We start from the raw sequence: 19,813 nt of genomic DNA on the forward strand, positions 1-19,813 counted from the left end.
GCCTTATCCAGGCCCATTCTGTGACACATTTTATGGAAGCTGCCACATTGGCACTCGGGCGTCACCACCTTGAGGTAAGGACTGCCCTCAGCTTGAGCACTGTGGAATGTGTCCTCTTTTGCCTCTGGTGCTTTGTCTGTTTTTTAACAATTTCTGCCTCCTGCATTATAGTGCACCTGACTGGACCTTGTCATTGCTGGTTGTTTTACAGCACTTTTTTTTTCTTTGGAGTTTTGTGTTCACACAGTCATCCTCCTTTTTTTTTTTGCATGCTTTTGATGGTGGCAGCATCTGTGTACCCAAAATCCTTTGTATTGCACCCATGACACTTACTAAACCTTCGGGTTTTTGGCTGTTGTACTCGGTCGTCAACAGATGTTCTTGTTCTCTACAGTATTCTAAATGCTGTTGCATATGTTTGAACAGAGTTCATAGCTTGAGCTGTGAGAGATGGTGACAACTTTAAATCAAGAGAGTGTAGCTACTGCACCCCCCTTCATTTCTTTTTCTGTACCTTGACTGTAGCGAAGGTATTGTTATTATAAGCAAAGTTATTGTTTAATTACTAACGTGTATTGCACAATAATACTTTTTCGGGAAACTGTCTATTTCTTCTGATACTTTTGCAGCGATTTTGTTCTGATGGAGCACAAAGCAATGATGATCTATTAAAACTCAATGTAATGCCCTCGTGTCGCATTCCCCTTTATGGTAAGAATTCTGCTGTTGGCTGTAGTCATTGTTTGCAGACACCAGAGGCAGTGCCAGCTCTGGCCATGCAATAACTACAGAGCTTGCCTCATTGGAGCAGTCTTTTAAATTTTCCGAACATTTTTTTAATTTTATAAAAATTAGGGGTAGCATTTGTTTGTAAGCACTTAATACTTATTTTTTGTAGTTAGGTGATAACAGTAGAAGCTATCAGATCCCTCTTCAGTTTGTACTTTCCAGTAGTTCTGGGCCACGCTGTGTTGTTGCTGTTCAGTAAATGTGCTTTGGATGGGCACTTCATTAGGTAACAAGCTATTCTTGGATGCAGAAAAAGACCTTTGTACACATAGCTAAATTACCTTCACATTTTAACAGGTGCTCATCCTTTATTCAATTACTTTATGGTTGTTAATACAGCTGAAGCTGTCTGTTTTTACTGTTTTATAATTCCAAAACATTAGGGACTGCGAGATGTCATCAGCGCAACACAAGGCCGAGCGATCTGCAGCTTTCTACAAATTTGAGATCTGTTTTTCAAAAGTAAGAAATATTTATCCAGTGTCTTTCTGGAAGTTTTTTGTTGTGCTTTTTCTTTTTGGCAAGTTGTGTTTGGCTTCAGCGATCTGTTGCAAATCTTCTGCAGTTGCTTTGATGATTGTACTGCAGTCGCATACCTAGGCATACACATGAAAGACCATTCAGAGCTGGTGCTGTGATTTCTGGAGCTGTGTCTTTCTGCACCTCAAGTCAGCCAAGTTTAAAATGTATTACATTAGTCATTACTTGGGGAATGCTTCGCTGCATTTAATGAACCAGTATGTTTTCATTGCTTTTCTTTTTTTGTTGCCTTTTGCCAGTGCAGAAGTGAATTCTATGTGTGTGCTGCTTTGTGCAGAGCTTGCTTTGTTTGCTTATAAGGCCCTGGGAATGTTGTTTCCCTGCTTGTTGGGGTGGCTCAGTGGCGATGGCGTTCAGCTGCTGAGCATGAGTTCATGGCTGGCTGCATTTTGATGGAGTGGGAACATGGAAATGCCTGTGTTGAGATTTTTTTGTGCTTTGAAGAACCCTGGGAGGCCAAAATTAATCCGGAGACTTCCATTATGGCACGTCTCTTAGCTCAGCTGCTGCTCTGGGATGCAAGAATCAAATTCTTTTTAACATTGCCTTACTTCTTGCGTGAGCTCTGCATTTGCTTCTGCAAAAAAGACTGATTTAGGAGCTATTACTGGATTTTTTGTTTTTGTTTGTGAAAAAAGCAGCAAATCTTTGGCCTGTTTTTTTTTTTTTTTTTTTTTCGCAGCCTCCCGGAGTCTTGACAAAGACCTGGGCTTCATGCGGATGGGGTCTTTCAACAGTAGAGTGAAGCGCACCGCAGCAGCTCTTACAAGTCCTTTTGGTGTCCAGAAGCTGAAACCCTGGGGTTCAGCTGACAGTGTTGCTGATGGGGTGAGCATTACATGGACAATAAAGCATCCTTGGATTGCTTGCCTGAAACTGGAGTGTGTGTACTTGCACTCACGAAATAAATCCATGAGTAGGATTGCTGTTGAGAGTAGACATTCATGCTTGAAGCATTTGCTCGAGGTGCTGCAGATGACAATACAAAGAAAATGGTAATGTTCGAATCTAACGTTTTTTTTTTTATGTAGTGTGCCATTAATTGACAGTTCAGGCTGCTTTATTATGAAGCAGCTTAAGCTGTTGACTAGACGTTTTCTTCGCAAGTAACTTGCTGTTGTTTTTGTGTGTAATAAAACAGTACAGTAAAATGAAAAAGCAGTAGCTTACCTGCAATTGCGTTTTTGCTCGTCACCACCATATAAAATGCAGATTTCATGGTAAGAAGATCAGCAGTCAGTGGCTTTTGCCATCAGCTCTTAACAACTGCTTGTTCTTGTATTGCTGATTTTGTCGCGTAAATTGTTGGCTGATCAGGTTCTTTTGATTTCCAAGCTCATACATCGATGTGTTGCTTGCAGGCACCTCCCATGGGGCCACCAAAGGGAACGATAAAGAAGAAGAAGGCAAAGAAAGTAATAGACTTTTCCAGGTAATACTGCTGTTTACTGCTCTTGCAAAAATCATTGATTGTTCAAGTAATGGGGGATGGCAAACTTTATTTGCTTAACTCATTCTTTCAATTAATTGCTCACAAAAGGTGTTCTCAGACACCAGTGGTATCAGCACATTTTCAAAATTTTGTTCTGATACCACGATTGTCATGAGCAAATCGAAAAAGGTGCCGCAGTTACTGTGGTGGCAGCCAGCAAAATCGTCATCGTAGCAAGCATATGACTTGCTATGACCAGGAAAATATTGGGTGAAAGTTCTGAACTTCTAGCATTTGGTGGTCTATGGTTCCAAGATTGTTTTGAGCGTGAAAAGTAATCAAGTTATTTGAAAAATTTACCGTGCAAATTTTGAATACTTCTTGAACTATCAAGTTGTGAATGTTTTAAAATAGGGTCATGCGTACATTCTTTGGTGCACACAGCAAATCAGCTTCGAGTAGCAGAATCACTTAACCGCCAATTGCTTGGAGTTGCTCAAATTGGGCTGTTTCACATCAGGGCTGCACTTCTGCAATAAATTACTTTTCAGCTTTTTTTCTGTATTTGTGGGGGTGATGCTGCGACTGTGTAGTGAAAACTATGCTGGCACTGGTACATACATTTTGCATAACCTTGTAGGGTTTTCAAGTCACTGTGGTGGCTCAGTGGTTATGGTGCTCTGCTGCTTACCCAAAAGACTCAATTCGATCCCGGCCACGGCGGATCGCATTTTGATGGAGGCGAAATGCTAGAGACCCGTGTACTATGCGATGTCAGTGCATGTTAAAGAACCCCAGGTGGTTGAAATTATCCGGAGCCCTCAACTAGGTGTCTCATAGTCAGAGTTGCTTTGGGATGCTAACCCCCATAAACCAAAACAAACCTTGTAAGGTTTCCAGTCTTTATGTGCCTGAAAGTAAATAAATGATTAATGCTGTCTGTATCATGCGCAACATGTCATGTAAAAAAGTTGCTTAAAAATCAGGTCACCACAAATTAGGTCAGTGACAAAAATTTGTTAAAAAAACCTCTATTTATGTTGGAAATCTTGGTATAATCATCAGAAAGTTAGCACTACACCTTAGTTTTACACGTACATGAATGTACAGCATGCCATTCTGCCGAGTACTCAACGTGGCACTATTACTCATCTTGTTACTGTTTGCACGTGTTGGCCTTAAGGGGAGAACTGGTCTTAAAATGAAAATTGTTATTATTAAAGATATCGTAATGAAATTAGGTATGTGTATGTATTTCATCTTCCTGTTTTCAAAAATATAATCAGTTTCAGTACTCACTCTGCTCCCATATTATGAGAAAATAACTGAAACCTAATTAATTTCTTATGGGTCATTAAGACACTTTCAATATTGTTTGGTTGCGGTTGAAATGGAGCTGTAGCTAGAAACCTGCCATTTGGAGCTGTGCTGTTTATATTGTTGAGTTACATCTTTATATAACAATGTTCAGTTATGTCCAAGCACCATAATTATGAAATATAATTATGTGGCATTATGGTTCACAGAATTTGATATGTTCGATGCAGCCATAAAAAAATAGCATAGCTCCATAGTTTAGCTCTTTCTGAATTCAGTGGTATAAGAATAATTGAAATTGCATCATAAAAACATAATTAAAACTTCCGCAAGAGTAGTCATGATGTCAGAAAACATTAAGCTGAAAAAATCGCATTTGAAGTGTGCTTGCCGGCCATTCAGAGGTCATTATAGTGGCCTCAGAAAACGGCGGAATCTGGACGTTCCAAAAAGATTTTGTAGTAGTGAGTAATACCAGGATGTCAGGAAGAGCACGAGCTTTCGAAAAAAAAAAAAATCAGGATGGTGGCCGTCGGGGACGCGGTCGCGGGAAGCGATGGGCGCAATGTTCTGCCGCATTGCTCCGAAATTGCCATTTCTGTGCTTCGGAGGCAAAATAGACCCTGAAACTTTGTAGACACTTACTTTAGAGTGTATGTAGACTATGGGGTCACTCTGCGTCCAGCCGGCCGGGAAGGCGAGCTTCCGTGCAAGCTACACGCAGGCGTTATTTAAGCACGCAACACGTTTCCCCAACCCGTGGCGCAGAGTCGCAGCCACGGCAGGTCCGGACGAAATAGGCAACGGCAGGGCACGCTAGGAAATAGTTTATTATCCTAACGCGAGGTAAAGCACACTGCGGAAGAATGTTCTATCCGTAAAATAGATGTTCAGTAGCTCACCAAGTCGTTGACGTCGACCGGCGTTGGTGTTCGGGGGCCGGCGGGCAGCGGAAGGGGTCCGTGGGGTAGTTAGGTCAGGTCCGGCGGCGAGAGAGACCTTCCCGCCGCGCGATCACGCCTTTTATCCCCTCGGTCATTGCCTCCCTCGCGGCAAATCGTTACCGTCAAGCTTAGGCGTGCTACCCTCTCCGCAGAAGGCGACGCGCTGCCGTGACGTCACGTCAGTGCTGGGGCGGAAATGAGCAGAGTCGCGGGGGTGCCTTCTCTCCACATTCCTGGTGGCCAGCGCGCCCGTATAGGTCACGGTCGCCGCTGGCGCGGGGGACGAGGAGGGGATACCCGTGTATCCCACATCCTCCCCTCCTTAAGAAGCCTCCCGAACACAGAAACAGGGGCAACATTACTTGATCTCCGCCATCCTGGGATCGAAGTTCTTCAGCTCCCGCCGGTGCATCGGTTGACGGCCGCGCCACGCCGCCGCCGATCAGCTGCTTCGCTCCGAGGGCTTGGCCTCCCGCACGATGACGCTTGGAATCTTGCTCCCTCTCAAGGTCTTCCGAGTGCGCGCGGCTGCGCCGTTCCGGCGAATTCGGTCGACCGCCTCCTTGGCGCCGGCTGGGATGGCTTGGAGGCCAGGTCCATGGCTGCGCCCCTGAGGTACTGGGTCAGGTGGCTTCAGGGGCCAGGGCTGCGGCGCTTTATGGTTGAGGCCGCGGTTGGGCTGCCCTGGCATACCTGGTCAGCAGGCGAGGACCCAGGGTTGCGGTGGTAATGGGGCCCCGCAGGCGTTGGCGCACAGTCGACGGGTGGGCAGCTCCGATGCGTTGTGGCAGGTAGCCGGGGTGGCCAGGGTGGCAACTGCAGGTCGCGGGCGGGGCGTAGCGTCGAGCCTTGGGCGCGGCGCGTTGCCGAAGCTGGATGGTGGCTGGTAGTGGAACGGTGTCGTTCCAATGTGCCCTGCTTCTTTTCCATCTGCGCTGTAAAAGGTCAACACAGATGTAGCCAGCTCCCGCAGCGCGTGCTGCGTGGCTGTTCGACCCTCACGAGAGTCATGAGGGTTAATGCAAGTCAGTCTTGCGTGACACTGATCGGCATGAACGGCCCGTACGTTCATGCATCTAACGAGACTGCCTGCCGGCTCGCGCCCTCGCTCTAGGCTGCGCAGGCAGATTCTGTTTCTGCCTAGGGCGCAAGTTATAGCGGGACGCGGGGTTCGCCGGCTGATCGCAGATCTCGTTATCCGACTGCGGCGCGGGTCGGGCTGTGTCCTCTACCCACTCATCTCGCTGCACGTAACGTTTCAGGTCGCATACGTGCACCGGTCCGCCTGTCGGTTTCGACCGCAAGTCCTCGAGCCTGTAAACGAGCGAGGAAAGTTTCTCTCGCACGCGGAACGGCCCGATCCATTTCGGCGCCAACGAGGCCGCAAACTGTTTGCTAGCGTCGCTGAGAACGTGCTGGCGTCGAAGCACCAGATCGCCCACTTCGTAGTGAACATCCCGGTGCGAGCGGTCGTACTGTGCTTTCTGCTGCGCCCTAGCGGTGCTCAGGTTGCGGCGAGCCTTGCGTAAGGCCTCCGTCATCTTAGCGCGCAGCTGCGTCGCGTACTCAGCTCGTGCTGACGAAGCGACTGGCGTCTTCCTGCTGTCCGATAGAATCCGGTCCATCGGATTTAGCAGCTCTCTACCCAGATTGAGAGAACACGGCGCATACCCAGTCGAGCGGTTAACGGTCGAACGCAAAGCAAACGCGATCTCCGGCAGATAGGAGTCCCAATCTTTGTGCCTCTCAGAGTACGCGACAAGCAAGTGCTTAACGTTGCGATTGACTCGTTCCGTGGGGTTCGACTGAGCATGATAGGTGGTCGTTTTCTTGTGCTTAATGCCGAGTGCAGCGCACGAATCAACGAACACCTTCGCAGTGAAGTAGGACGCGTTGTCCGTTATCAGCTGCTCTGGGAAACCGAACCTGGTGAATACGTCCATCAGCTTCTCCATGATCACTCGTGCCGTCAGCTTTCTAAGGGGGAAAAGTTCAACCCACTTGCTGAAGTGATCCGTGACCACCAGCAAGAACTTGTTCCTACTCGGTGTCATAGGATACGGTCCCATGATGTCGCACGCCGCGATTTGCCAGGGAGTCTGGCTGTTAATCGGGTGCATGAGGCCGGGTGGTCGTCCGCCTCGGGGCTTCACACTTTGGCACACGTGGCACGAGCGGGCGTAGCGTATTACGTCCCTTTTCATGCCAAACCAGGTAGCAAAGCGACACAACTTAGTGTAAGTCTTGGGGCCGCTTGCATGCCCAGCGATGCACGAGTCGTGAAAGTAGCGTAACAGTGCTGCTCTCAATACTCGCGGTATCACCACCTTGAACGCCTCGTTTGTGTCGTTCTCGGAGGTGATATACCTCAGCAGGACGCCGTCGGAATCCAGCAGATACGAATCCATCGCGCTCACAGCACTACCAGCTGTTTCCCAGCGCTCCGCACCGACAGCAAAACCAGCTGTCTCCTTGTGCGCGGCGGCCCTGCCGCCCGGCTCCCGGAGCCCGTCGAACACCTTTCGACAAAACGGATCCTTCTGCTGAGCTTCGAGCAGCTCCTTTCTGCTGAACACGATCCCCACGGAACTCGCGTAGTCCACGTGGTTCACGCTCTCGCCCTGGATCAACGGTTGGTCCGCGTTCCTTACATGGGCTACGGCTCGGGTCAGTCCCTCGCTCTCCCCGGCTGTCGGGCGGTCGGTCGCGTGACCTTCCTCGCACTGGACAGGCGCTCGCGAGAGTGCGTCAGCCACAGCGTTGTTTTTCCCTTTGCGGTAGCGCACGGTGAAGTCGTACCGCTGCAGCAACAGGGACCAACGCGCTAGGCGGCCGCTCGGCTCGCTGAGTCGTCTCAGCCAGGTGAGCGCCATGTGATCCGTCTCGATCACAAATGTCACCCCATCGACGTAGTAGTCGAACTTACGCAGAGCAAAAACTATCGCGAGACATTCCTTCTCTGTCACCGAGTAGTTTCTCTCTGCCGGCGTCAACGAACGGCTCGCGAAAGCTACCGGACGGAGAAAGCCTTCATGCTCCTGAAGCAACACTGCTCCTAAGCCCAGGTCGCTTGCGTCGGTTTGAATCACAAACTCCCTGTTTAGGTCGGGTAGCTGCAACTCAGCCGTGTCAGCGAGCACTTTGGTGAGGTTGCGCAGTGCATCCTCTTGCTCGTGACCCCAACTCCAGCGCTCGCCTTTCTTCAAAAGCTTTGTCAAAGGCGCCTGCAGCGCTGCGCACTCTGGGATGAACTGGCGATAAAAGTTCGCCATTCCCAGGAAGCGCCTGAGTCCGGCTATATCTGTGGGCGACGGAAACTTAAGCAAAGCCTCAAGCTTATCGTCGCACGGCAGAATGCGGCCTCTGTCGATCGTGAACCCCAACAGTGTTATTCGGGTCGCGGCGATCTGTGCCTTCTTCGGGTTCAAAGTGATTCCCGCGGACCTCAGCCTCTCTAGGACGTCCCTCAAGTGGCGCAGGTGTTCCTCGAACGTTTTCGAGTACACCACGATGTCGTCTAGGTACGCGAGCGCATGTTGCCACTTCGCATCTCCCAGAACACGGTCCATTAGGCGCTGATAAGTAGCGGGTGCTCCTACCAAACCAAAAGACATTCTCTTGAACTGGAAAAGGCCTCTGTGACAAGTGAAAGCAGTTTTCTCCTTGTCCCGCTCATTCATTTCAACCTGAAAGTATCCGCGGCTAGCATCGAGCGTTGTGAAGTACTTCGCCCCACCTAGGTTGGACACTAGGGAAGAAATGGTGGGTAGAGGGTAGGCGTCTTTCCTCGTAACCTCATTCAGCTTGCGGTAGTCCACGCAAAGTCGATATGTATCGTCTTTCTTTGGAACCAAGACTACCGGGAAGCCCCAAGGGCTGTTAGACCTCTCAACAACGCCAGTGTCGATAAGTTCGTCTAAGGCGCTGTCCAGTGCTTTTCTCTTGGCCAAGCTAATTGGTCTAGGATTGCACTTCCAAGGCAGTGCGTCACCCGTGTCTATTCGGTGCCTGACTAGGGTAGTGAGGCCCGGGCGGTCAGTGAATGTCGCGTTGTACTCGTAGAGGAGCGATGACAAACGTGCCTTCTCCCTCCCCGTCACGCTGTTCACTTCCGACAACAAGGGGTGCGCTGACCTTCCCTGCGCGGCAGAGCAGCTTTCTACCGCGGCAACCTTCTCTCTGCCCTCTCCCTCAGCGGCGATGGTCCGCTCGCCTCCTGGATCTCGGGCTGGCGGGGTGGATTTGTCACGGTCTCCCCCCGCTCGCGCCGCGTTCGGAGTCTGAATGGTCTGCGACTCCGCGGGCGCTTTCGCGAAAGGCTTCAAGGCGCCTGACGTGCGCTCCCTGTAGCCTCCGCTGCTGATGTCTATCACAATACCTGTCTTGGCTAGGAAGTCTCGTCCAAGAATTACAGGAACGGATAAACAGGGAAGATGAACGAGGCGTTGTCGCCGCACGCGTCTTTCCCAGCGAACCACTATCCTAGCTGCACCGCTTGATTGTGCTGTGCCGCTCGCGAGGCGAAAAGTGGTATCGCACTCTCTCAGCCGGATTTTGTTCTCGCGGAGATGGTTTAACACCTCGTCACCGAACAAAGAAGCGCTTGCTCCTGTATCTAGTAACGCGGTGAATTTCTTTCGAGCTATTGTTAGCTCAATGAACGGCGCTGACAGGTCAACAGAATTTCCTACGCGACATGCCAAAGGCGCTAGCAAACCGGGGTTTTCTGTGCACGCCGCGCGGAATCGAAGGTCGATCACCGGCGGCTTTGGCCGTTTCCCGACCGTGTTTGGTCACGGGCGGGAGGGCGGCCACACTCGCGGGCGAAGTGTCCCGGCTGGTCGCACCGGTAGCAACGGTTGCCCGGGCCCCGACGGGCTAGGCGCTGGTCGCCCCGTTCCGGTCGGTCATCTCGAACTCGCGGCGCGGATGGTGGGGGCCGCGTGTCGGCCTCGCGATCTCGCCTCAGTTCATTCCGCTCTGCGGCAGCGTGTGCTGTTCGCAACGCGTAGCTGAATGGGTCCAAAGCGCGGTCGGTCAACTCCCAACCCCTTGGGACACGCTCGTCAGCAAACTGTGCTGACGCTTCAGTTCTAGATGGACTGTGCGCTGAGCTGCCATTCCACGCGCAGCGCGGCTCAAGTGACAGCGATGCGGGTGGGGGCGGCCGATACGCTCGCGCAGAGAGGATGTCTCCCTGAATGCGCTTCGCCTCAGCTGCCAGCTCATCCAAATCTCTGAACCTGACTCCTCTCAGGTAAGCCGTGAAAGTCGGGTGCGCTTGTCTCGTGACACGCTCAACTTTCTCCGTGTTCGTGGCGCGAGGGTCAGCGAGGCGATAAAGTTCGTCCATCGCTCGGACGTACTCTAACAGAGACTCGTCGGGGTGCTGGGTTCGGAGCTCCAGCTCTCTCCTCAAACGCCACTCATAGTTTGCGGGAAGGAATTCGTCGCGGAAGCTTGCGCAAAACTCCTCCATTGTCCTCGCTCGGTTGCCGGCTAGTCGGTACCAGCGGGCCGCTTGCTCCGTCAAAGAAACAGGCACAACACGCGCGAGCATTTCGGCGTCTGCGATTCCTGTCCCTTGCTGATAATGCAGCAGACGGTCGAGGTACTCATTTGCTCCCGCAATGTCGTGGTACCCCGTGTAGGTAGGCAAGTCTATCCTAACGCGTGGTGACTGGGCCGGGGCTTGCAAATTGTTTTGCAAAATACCCGCTAGACTCTGCATAACCTGCATTGCGTTCTGCAAGAGCACCTCGGATGATTGCGGACTAACACCCCCGGAGTTGGGCGCAGCCGCTGATGGCGTCGAATGATGAGGCCTAGCCGCCTCATTGTTCGCGCCGCGGAGCGGCGAGGCGCCCGATGTGGAGCCCCCCCATGCCAGGCCTAGGTCCTACCAACGCGTCAGGGGATGTTACTCGGCTATTCCGCGTGGAACGCCCAATATTAACAAATTCAAACCCTTCCAACGGCGCGTCAAGTAGGGAGCCCTGGTTATGTGCCGCTGGCTCTGACAGCATAAACAAAGACTGCAAGTCACTCCTGTCGGCTGCCATCCTTTGTTAGGGCGACGGTAGTCGTTCGCTCCAACAAAGGTCACTGCTCGATTGCCTAGTTCGCCCCACGTTCGGGCGACAAGGTATGGGGTCACTCTGCGTCCAGCCGGCCGGGAAGGCGAGCTTCCGTGCAAGCTACACGCAGGCGTTATTTAAGCACGCAACACGTTTCCCCAACCCGTGGCGCAGAGTCGCAGCCACGGCAGGTCCGGACGAAATAGGCAACGGCAGGGCACGCTAGGAAATAGTTTATTATCCTAACGCGAGGTAAAGCACACTGCGGAAGAATGTTCTATCCGTAAAATAGATGTTCAGTAGCTCACCAAGTCGTTGACGTCGACCGGCGTTGGTGTTCGGGGGCCGGCGGGCAGCGGAAGGGGTCCGTGGGGTAGTTAGGTCAGGTCCGGCGGCGAGAGAGACCTTCCCGCCGCGCGATCACGCCTTTTATCCCCTCGGTCATTGCCTCCCTCGCGGCAAATCGTTACCGTCAAGCTTAGGCGTGCTACCCTCTCCGCAGAAGGCGACGCGCTGCCGTGACGTCACGTCAGTGCTGGGGCGGAAATGAGCAGAGTCGCGGGGGTGCCTTCTCTCCACATTCCTGGTGGCCAGCGCGCCCGTATAGGTCACGGTCGCCGCTGGCGCGGGGGACGAGGAGGGGATACCCGTGTATCCCACAAGACCAAATATTCTATTTTTTTCAGTCGAATTTTTTGCATTTTCACACTTTTTTAAGGGGAGACCCGCATCTCCCCTTAAAACCTCTAAATTGGGTAAAACTTTTCCCCCAACTTGATGCTCAGCTTCTCTTTCAACAGGTCATTGATGGGTCGAAGCTCTAAATCTTCCGTGGGCTTAGTGAAGTCCATTCACTGTCTTTTGTAGCTGTACAGCTGTATTTAGGTCAGTGCTAATGAGCAACTACTCCCTAATTGAAATATGCTCCACCTTGAGGGTTTCCTCTAATTGCATTGGACTAACACCATCCCCGCTTCGAGTTGTTGATCTATTTGACCTCGCCCTATTCGTCGTGCAAAGGAAGGAAGCCAACAGTCATCGAAACCAAAGAACACATAGGGGCATTTTTCTTTTTTTTCTTGTAGTGTTTATGAATGAAAAATTCATAGCGTACTTTATGATTGAAAGGTAATTGATCAGAAAATTGAAGAAAAATGGCCACATGCCACTGGTGCGATCTGAACCCACGATCTCTGAATTTTACAGTGGGCACAAAGGAAAGAGTAAGGAATGAATTAAGGGCTCCAGCTTTTTTTTTTTCTTGGTGTATCAGAAACTAGATGTTTGCATTCGACCTTGCAATGGCTGCGTCAGGAACACCGTGGCATATTTTGATGGGAATTTTTAAATCCCATGGTGATGAGGAGTACTGGTCACTGGCCAAAGTCAATAAAGATGGAAAGACGTTTTGGGAGCACTACGTCTCCCTTGTTTATTATGACAATCCTATGACATATCATCGTTGTGTGTCACAATTCTCTGAACAGGGAAAGTGAGTTCGATGGGAGTTGCTAGGCTTACAAAGTAACTAACTTGAAATAAATGCAGTTCCAGCCAGAATAATCTAATCTTTTGTCAGACAATACAATTATAAATTTGGCGCATGACTATATGATTATTGCATTGTTTGTACATTATTCACTTGCTTCTGTGTGCATTTTTCTTCATGCATGCTTATGAACACATTTTTGCATGGCATCATATTTTGAGGTCTTCTGCTGCTCCATTGTTCCACTCATTGATGCGATGGAAGCACCGCTTTTGAACATCAAGTTTCTTTACATTAGAAGATACATTCAACGAGTGTACATAATAAAATTTAACAAAACCTTTCACATAAAAAAGAAAGTGCATTGAACAGCAGGTAGGTTTTACACACCAATGTGCGATTTGCTCTGCAAGACACATTGCAAGTTCCAAATTTCACCAGTGAACATCACATAACCTGCTTTTATGCAGAAGTACTTGCTGTTGGGCTAGTTGGTTCATCATAAAGTTGAATGGCGCAAGAAAACGAACACAGGAAGACACAGAGAAAAAAAGAGTGCCTTTCTGTCTCTGTGTCTTCCTGTCTTCGTTCCCTTGCGCCATTCAGCTTTATGCTGCTTTTATGGAATTTTTTGTGCTGAATAAAAATCTCTGCTGATTTTCGGTTTAGGTTTGGTTAATGGGGTTTAATGTCCCAAAGTGACTCAGGCTATGAGGGACGCCGTAGTGAAGGGCTCCAGATATTTCGACCACCTGGGGTTCTTTAACATGCACTGATATCGCACAGTAAACGCACCTCTAGAATTTGGCCTCCATTGAAATTTGAATGCCAGAGCCGGTCTGCACATGCGCACAGCAGCACTCATGAGCAGTCTCGAGCGTGGTTCCCAGATCTGTACCCGTGCGGTGCCTCTGATTGCGCCACTTGCGGTGCACACGCATTAGCATGGCGGCGTGCATCATTTGGAGTATGCACAGCCCGTTTCACTTCAGCGATGAGTCTGAGCTCACTGCAGTTATCACAGCCGGTCTTCTGCACATTAAATTCACTGGTCAAGCAAACATAAGGCTCATGGGTGTTCTTTCTTATGCCTGACGTGGAGTGACACTGGGCAGGCTGGCACGCGGGGCGTACGCCTAGCAGGTGTCTGTGGCGTCCCCACTTAAAAAAAACAGTTGCGCAAGAATGCAGTAGCAATTACCTAAGACCTCAGCTGTTAGAGGTCCCACATTTAGGTCCCACACACCACAGATATGACCACTCCGCATGTAGGTTGACTCCCTGAATTTCCGGTGGCAATTTTTGTAGAAAGTTGACAGAGGTTCAACGAGTGTGACAAAGCTTCAAAGCACTTCTTTTTTTTTTTATCTATTGGCCTCCTGTGTTAACAAAACTATGATTTTGAAATTGCGTTAAGCCTTTTTTGTGTGCCGGGAGTATTCGAAATATTTACTTCAAAATTATTCAAAGAAAGTTACTACTTGCTTCTAATTTGCTTGAGTTTTTTTTTTTTTTTTATGAGGAAATTTAATGTTCCAAAGTGATTGAGGCTGTGAGGGACTGCTTGGAACCGGAAGACTGCTTGTATTGTACTGTAGGACAGAAAATATGTCATTGAAATGTTCAGACCAGCAGCTGACCTACTCCTACTTCTAATAGCATCCAGATGTTTTAACTTTTGATTATGCCATGTGGAATGGTGTACTTCAGGCTAAAATTTTGAAAGAAAGCAGTACATATTGAAAAAGGTGAACACTGGGGTGAGTGTTACTCATTTGCCAAACTCGTTCAAATCTGAAATTTTGTTTTATCAAGATTTTGGCAGTCTGTGTAACCTGTGAGGCGTGTTTTCATTGCTGCATGTTTTTCACAGTGAGCTTATTCAAAAGGAGAAAGATGGTACAGTTCAATTCAGTGCACTTTGTTCTGATGATTGTTAATGTATTGCAGAACAAGCAGAGACAAAAGTAACTAAAGCACTCAGTTGTAACATTTTTCGTGTCTTTCCTAATGGAAACTGGCAGCCATGTTATGTGCAGGCTAGTAGTGGGTGGTAGCATGCTCGCTAATGAACAAATAAGGTTTCTTCATGTTCAATAGGAAAGGTGTGATTGCGATTAGAATGGGATAGCGTGCTTCATTTACTTATGTCTGCACCTGTACATAATTGCAGTTACAAAGCACCCACAGACACTGTTTCTAACGCTTTATCAGATACAGGCTCTAAATTTAATCACTCGCTTTGCTGCTCAATTAGGAATTGTTCTTTAAAGTTCTTTAATTGGGCAAGTTTTCTCAAATTTGTTTTCAGAATGAGGTTTCATAACTCTTGATTCCCTGTGTGTAGCTCTTGGGCATTTTATACAAGCTGGTGGCATCCCTGTTGTCAAAAGATACTTTTCACTTATTCTGCTATATTTAAACTTGGAGAATCTGAGCATAGCAGTGCACTTACTGACACAAAATTTAATTTGTGCTGCCTGCTGGGAAGCGATTTATTGTTTGTAAAAAATGCCTCTTAGCTGCTGCGGCCTAGAAACATTAGTGCAATTGTAGCCCATATTTTGCCGCGTAAGTTGTCAAAAAGCGCGAACGACAGGCCATGACCGTTGCCAATCAAAAGAATAATGCAATTCAAGGAAATTTTATGGTGCTAAGGAATATCAGGCAAAAGCACGCAAAAAAAATTTAGCATGCTTTCTTGATGCCAGCAGCTTTGGCACTGCACAGTACCCTCTCACACTCGTCAAATGTATGATGGCAGTTGAAACTGGCTTCAAGTGGCAGAGTGTCTTTTAGGGTAATCTACACCTCTGCAACCTGATGCCGACGTGTCATGGTGGCTCTGGGGCTGTGGCATTTAGCTATGCAGCACAAGATACCCATGAGGGCCACATTTCAGTGGAGGTAAAATGCAATAACTGATGTGTGCTGTCATTCTGGCGCTCCTTGAAAAACCTCGGATTGTCGCAAGTTACTTGGAGCCCTCAACTACGCCACGCCTCATTGCCACTGTCCTAAATTCAGCATATAAATTAGATGCATATAATAAAAGTCGAAACAAAATGTAGCCAGCATCATGCTGCAAGTGTGTAATGAGCAGTGTCCATCTTAAAATTATGGTGAAAATTTTGAAAATAAGGGGGTATGCTCTAATTTAGGCCCGTGTATTTAAATTTATGCCTTTTTTTTTTCGGTTGAAGAGACAGAGTGTATGATTTCATTGGATGGTGCCCTAAGATGCTCATTGATGTAGCATCACCTGATTCATTTCTCGACACTATTTGGCCTAATATGACCCTTGTACCATAAAAACAGACCCATTGTTATGCTAATGAGACACTGATTTCTCTGCTGGACATAAACATGGTGAGGTTATGAGAAATGAACTTTCTGGAGTCTTTTCAAAGGCTGATGGTGTGCAAAGGATTTCATGTTTCATGCTTGCTGGGCACTAGCACACAGTTCATTTAGCTGTGTCTTAATTGTGCCATGAAAATAACTTTGCAGCTGATTAAGAGACTAGTTTTTGAGAAAGTCAGTGTGTATGGTTTATGCTGTATCACAGGTGTTTAGGTATGTTGTCTTCAAGCTGTGTTGCCTTTGTCTTATGCCCTTGCAGCTTAGTGTGATGTGCTGCCCTTGTTGGCAACTGGCAGGTTGCACATGCAGTTATTTTTATCCATCCTTTTGCAGCTCAAGCAGTTCGGAGTCTGTAAAGCCAAAGTTGAGCCTGACTCCAAGGGAGGAATCTGATTCAGATAGCGTCTACGGTTTTCCATCATGATTACATCCACGCCGTGCTGTCATCATTTTGTAGAAAGTTTTGCAAAAGCACTTTTTGGTTCATGTGATAGGACATTGACACTGCATGTACTGCCACCTACTAAACATGAACCTCGTAGAAAAACAATGTTTGTAGCTTCTTGCAGGTACTATTTACTGGACGTTAGCTGTAGGAATGTGTGTATATATATATATATTTTACCCTATATGTGTGTGTGTTCAGACAGGTATTTTTCTTGTTGAACGCAGTCACTTTTGTGATGCTGTAATGTTGAGCCTTTTCTTTGCTTTTATTGACGTAATACCTTGGGCACATATGACACTTGACAATACGTATGCTGCGTATTACACAGATCCTATTTTGCTCTTGCAACATCTGGCAGCATGCTGACTTGTGCAGTACAACCTTTCAAGAGATTGTGTGGCTGAGCAGAGTGATTAGGGGTTTCTCTGTTGCTACAGCAAACTTATTATAGGGGGACTTATTTATTTTTATCTTTAACAGTCGGCCAGCACTATGTTTTGAAATTGCATCGACAGCAGTAAAGGGTGGAAATAAGCACTGCTCAGGTAACACCTGTCTGCTTTTAGTTCAGGTGAGAATGAGCAAAATACTGTGTGTTACCCAGCATATTAGACCTGCACAAGCACTTATTTAGCTGCTGCAGTTTTTATCATTGTGAATGTGTAGAATTTGTACGATTTTTACTTGCTATGTATTTTCATGTGGAAAGGAACTGGGGTTTTTAGATGTGTATTTTGTATGCATTTACAATAAAATAGTATACACTGTTGTTAGCATGCATGACAATTGTTTACTGTTCAGATCATTGCTGTAGTTATTATAGTTTAAACTAGGGGAGCCAAACAAAAAGCTTATTGTGGAGGACTGCCAAAAAATTCTGTTGGGCAAAGTATTCATATGCTTTCAAATGTCTACTCAATACCGCCTAAGGATCTAGCACTAGAGCACTAGATATGCATTGAAAGCACGTGGTGATGCTTTTATAGGTTTTTTTATTTTATGGAACATTTTACATTCCTCTATCTAAGTATCTCAATTTTTTTTCACTGCTTTGATGTTTATTCAAATAGCCCAACCTCTAAATATGGCTCGAGGCATCAGCAGTTGTTTAAAAATGCATTCTGAATACAGTGTAGACAACTTATAATGTATGTCGCGGGGACCGCTAAAAATCCGCACAGTAAGCGGTACCGCACTATAATATAAAGTTTTTTCAGGTCAAAATACACACCAGATGGGTAGCCTTCCTTTCAAAAATGCTTTATTAATCACTGAAGAAAGGTCAACCCACAAAGTCCACTGCATGGTTAGATTAGTTTAGGCATTCCGCATGCAGCGCGACTGCAGAGATTACTGCGGTCACTACCGCAAAGCTGCGCATGCCCAGATCCGCAAAGGCAGTCGCGCTAACCTCTACAGTCCTGCTGCATGCGCTATACTATAGCATTGTTTTTTGAGGCACGTCATGTGCAGCCAGGACGAAAAGCCGTAATTTTTGCCTGCTGCCCTGCCTTTTAATGGCGTTGCGAATTGGCTTGCTTTCCACCGAGCTGGGGCACTCCAATACCTCATTGAAAGCGAAATTGAAAAGGCGTAACCTAAGCAGCGGAGTGTTTTTGATCATAGAAATGATTCATGCTCTCACATTTTCGCTTGATTGACCATCGTTTGTCACATCATTTTTTGTTGTTTGTTTTGCGGAGTAAGCGGCAACGCATCTTAGAAGCCCCTGTTGCCGCACAGAGAAGGGCACTTGCTGTACGTGCAGGCATCGAGCAGTTTTCAAAACAGCACTATAACTGGTATTTCGCTTCGTGCGACCACATATTAATCGGTATGTCTTTACATTGAGCCCTATGGGAGGCAGACCAGTGGCCAGCAAAAACCACATTATATCCAGTCTCTCACTATAAGTGGTTAGGGTATAAAAAGTCTCCACTGTATTACAAGTCAATAGCGATATTTGTTGCTAAATGACAAGACACCTCTGACTTTTTGCCAAAGTCAGACCACCAGAGTTATTAATGGACAACTGATAAAAGTGGTCTTTGTTTAGTAGGGTGAACATGAGGAATGTTCCATCTTCGGAGCAAAAACACATTGGTAGCAGCTTTGGCTGGAGGAATAGTTCATTGTTGGGGCTGGCATGCAAAGATGCTTCTTCTGCCTGCACTCTTCAGAAGGTCAGAATGTTATTTGTTTTTTGTATGTGTGTATGAGCTGTTCTGTTTCTGAAAAGTTGTTTTCATTCTATCTATGATTAGCCTTATCAATGTGTTTGAACAAGAAAAGAAATTGTGGCAATTTGTAGGCCACTGCATCAAAACACAAGAATGCAGAGAAAGTGATCAGGACAAGACATTGTGTGTCTAGAGGGTGCCATGCCCTTGTGAAAACATGACCCCCTAAGGAATGAAGCCAGGAAGTGTGCATTTAATTCAATAACCTGTGAAGGGCAGCATATCATGGAGGCCAATATATATATGGGCATGTTCAGATAAGAACGGTAATCGAGGTCCCATGACCATTTTTTGTTTTCAATTAAATTTTTTTATGTGATGGGTAAATGTGTCAACACAAAGGAATGAACCCTAGTTTTGCAAGGAACTTCATGGTTTTCTCGGAAAAAAATCGTATGTCACAAGAGGTGGAGAATGTCGTTTTTGCCACTTCGCAAAGTTGCAAGTTTGGAGCATCACTGTATGCACAATAAATTGTTTCCCCGCGTAACTATTTTTTCAGTTCTTTATTACAACTTGCACTATACGAAGAAAATAAACGTTTTCTTGCTGTGTCAGTCTTCTGAGTAAAAAATCGCAAACTTCGCTTCCGGAGCTGTGCGGTGCCAAAAAGGCACTTTTCAGGGCAGCCTTAGGGCAAGATGCGTAAAGATCTCCAGACTGAATCTTTTTCTCTGTATTTTTCAGCTACTTTTTAATCACTTCAGGCAAGTTTAGTAGCTCTACAGTTGACCTATATTTTTCAATATGGCCTCAAAATTGGCAGAAGTTCAAAGACGTCAAAAAAGTGACAACTTTGACTTGAATTTAAAAAAAAACATCATCGAATTTTATTAAAATTTGCCCTAATAATACTCAATAATTTTAAGGCACCAAAAAAGTGCTGCATTATTTTGTTTTAAAGTATAAAAATAAATACAAAAATGAGTTCATGTTTTTGTTACCTAGAATTGCTTATTACTGCCTATTAGAAATAGTAACTGTCAGAAATTTGATTTAGCACTCGCTGTACGTGGTTACATTTCATTTACCACAATATGCGAACCATCCTGAATGTTTTTACAGCTTCTACTCGCTTGTTAGCGGCGTTCTTAATGCGTCAAAAGGGGAATAAATTCGCTATTTCACGATGAGCTGGCTGCTGGCGGTCAAACGTTTTTTTTTTGTATTCTCT

At 47.1% G+C, this 19,813-nt stretch overlaps 1 long non-coding RNA gene across 1 annotated transcript; it reads left to right on the plus strand.

Moving 5' to 3' along the window:
• The first annotated feature begins 32 nt into the window (after positions 1–32).
• LOC144113732 (uncharacterized) lies at positions 33–19,439 on the plus strand. Its single transcript, XR_013310853.1, has 4 exons — positions 33–1,251; positions 2,012–2,157; positions 2,691–2,761; positions 16,285–19,439. It is a non-coding gene; the product is annotated as an uncharacterized LOC144113732 (long non-coding RNA).
• The last annotated feature ends 374 nt before the right edge of the window (positions 19,440–19,813 follow it).

Source organism: Amblyomma americanum, chromosome 1, assembly GCF_052857255.1.
Source record: "Amblyomma americanum isolate KBUSLIRL-KWMA chromosome 1, ASM5285725v1, whole genome shotgun sequence".
NCBI lineage: Eukaryota > Metazoa > Arthropoda > Arachnida > Ixodida > Ixodidae > Amblyomma > Amblyomma americanum.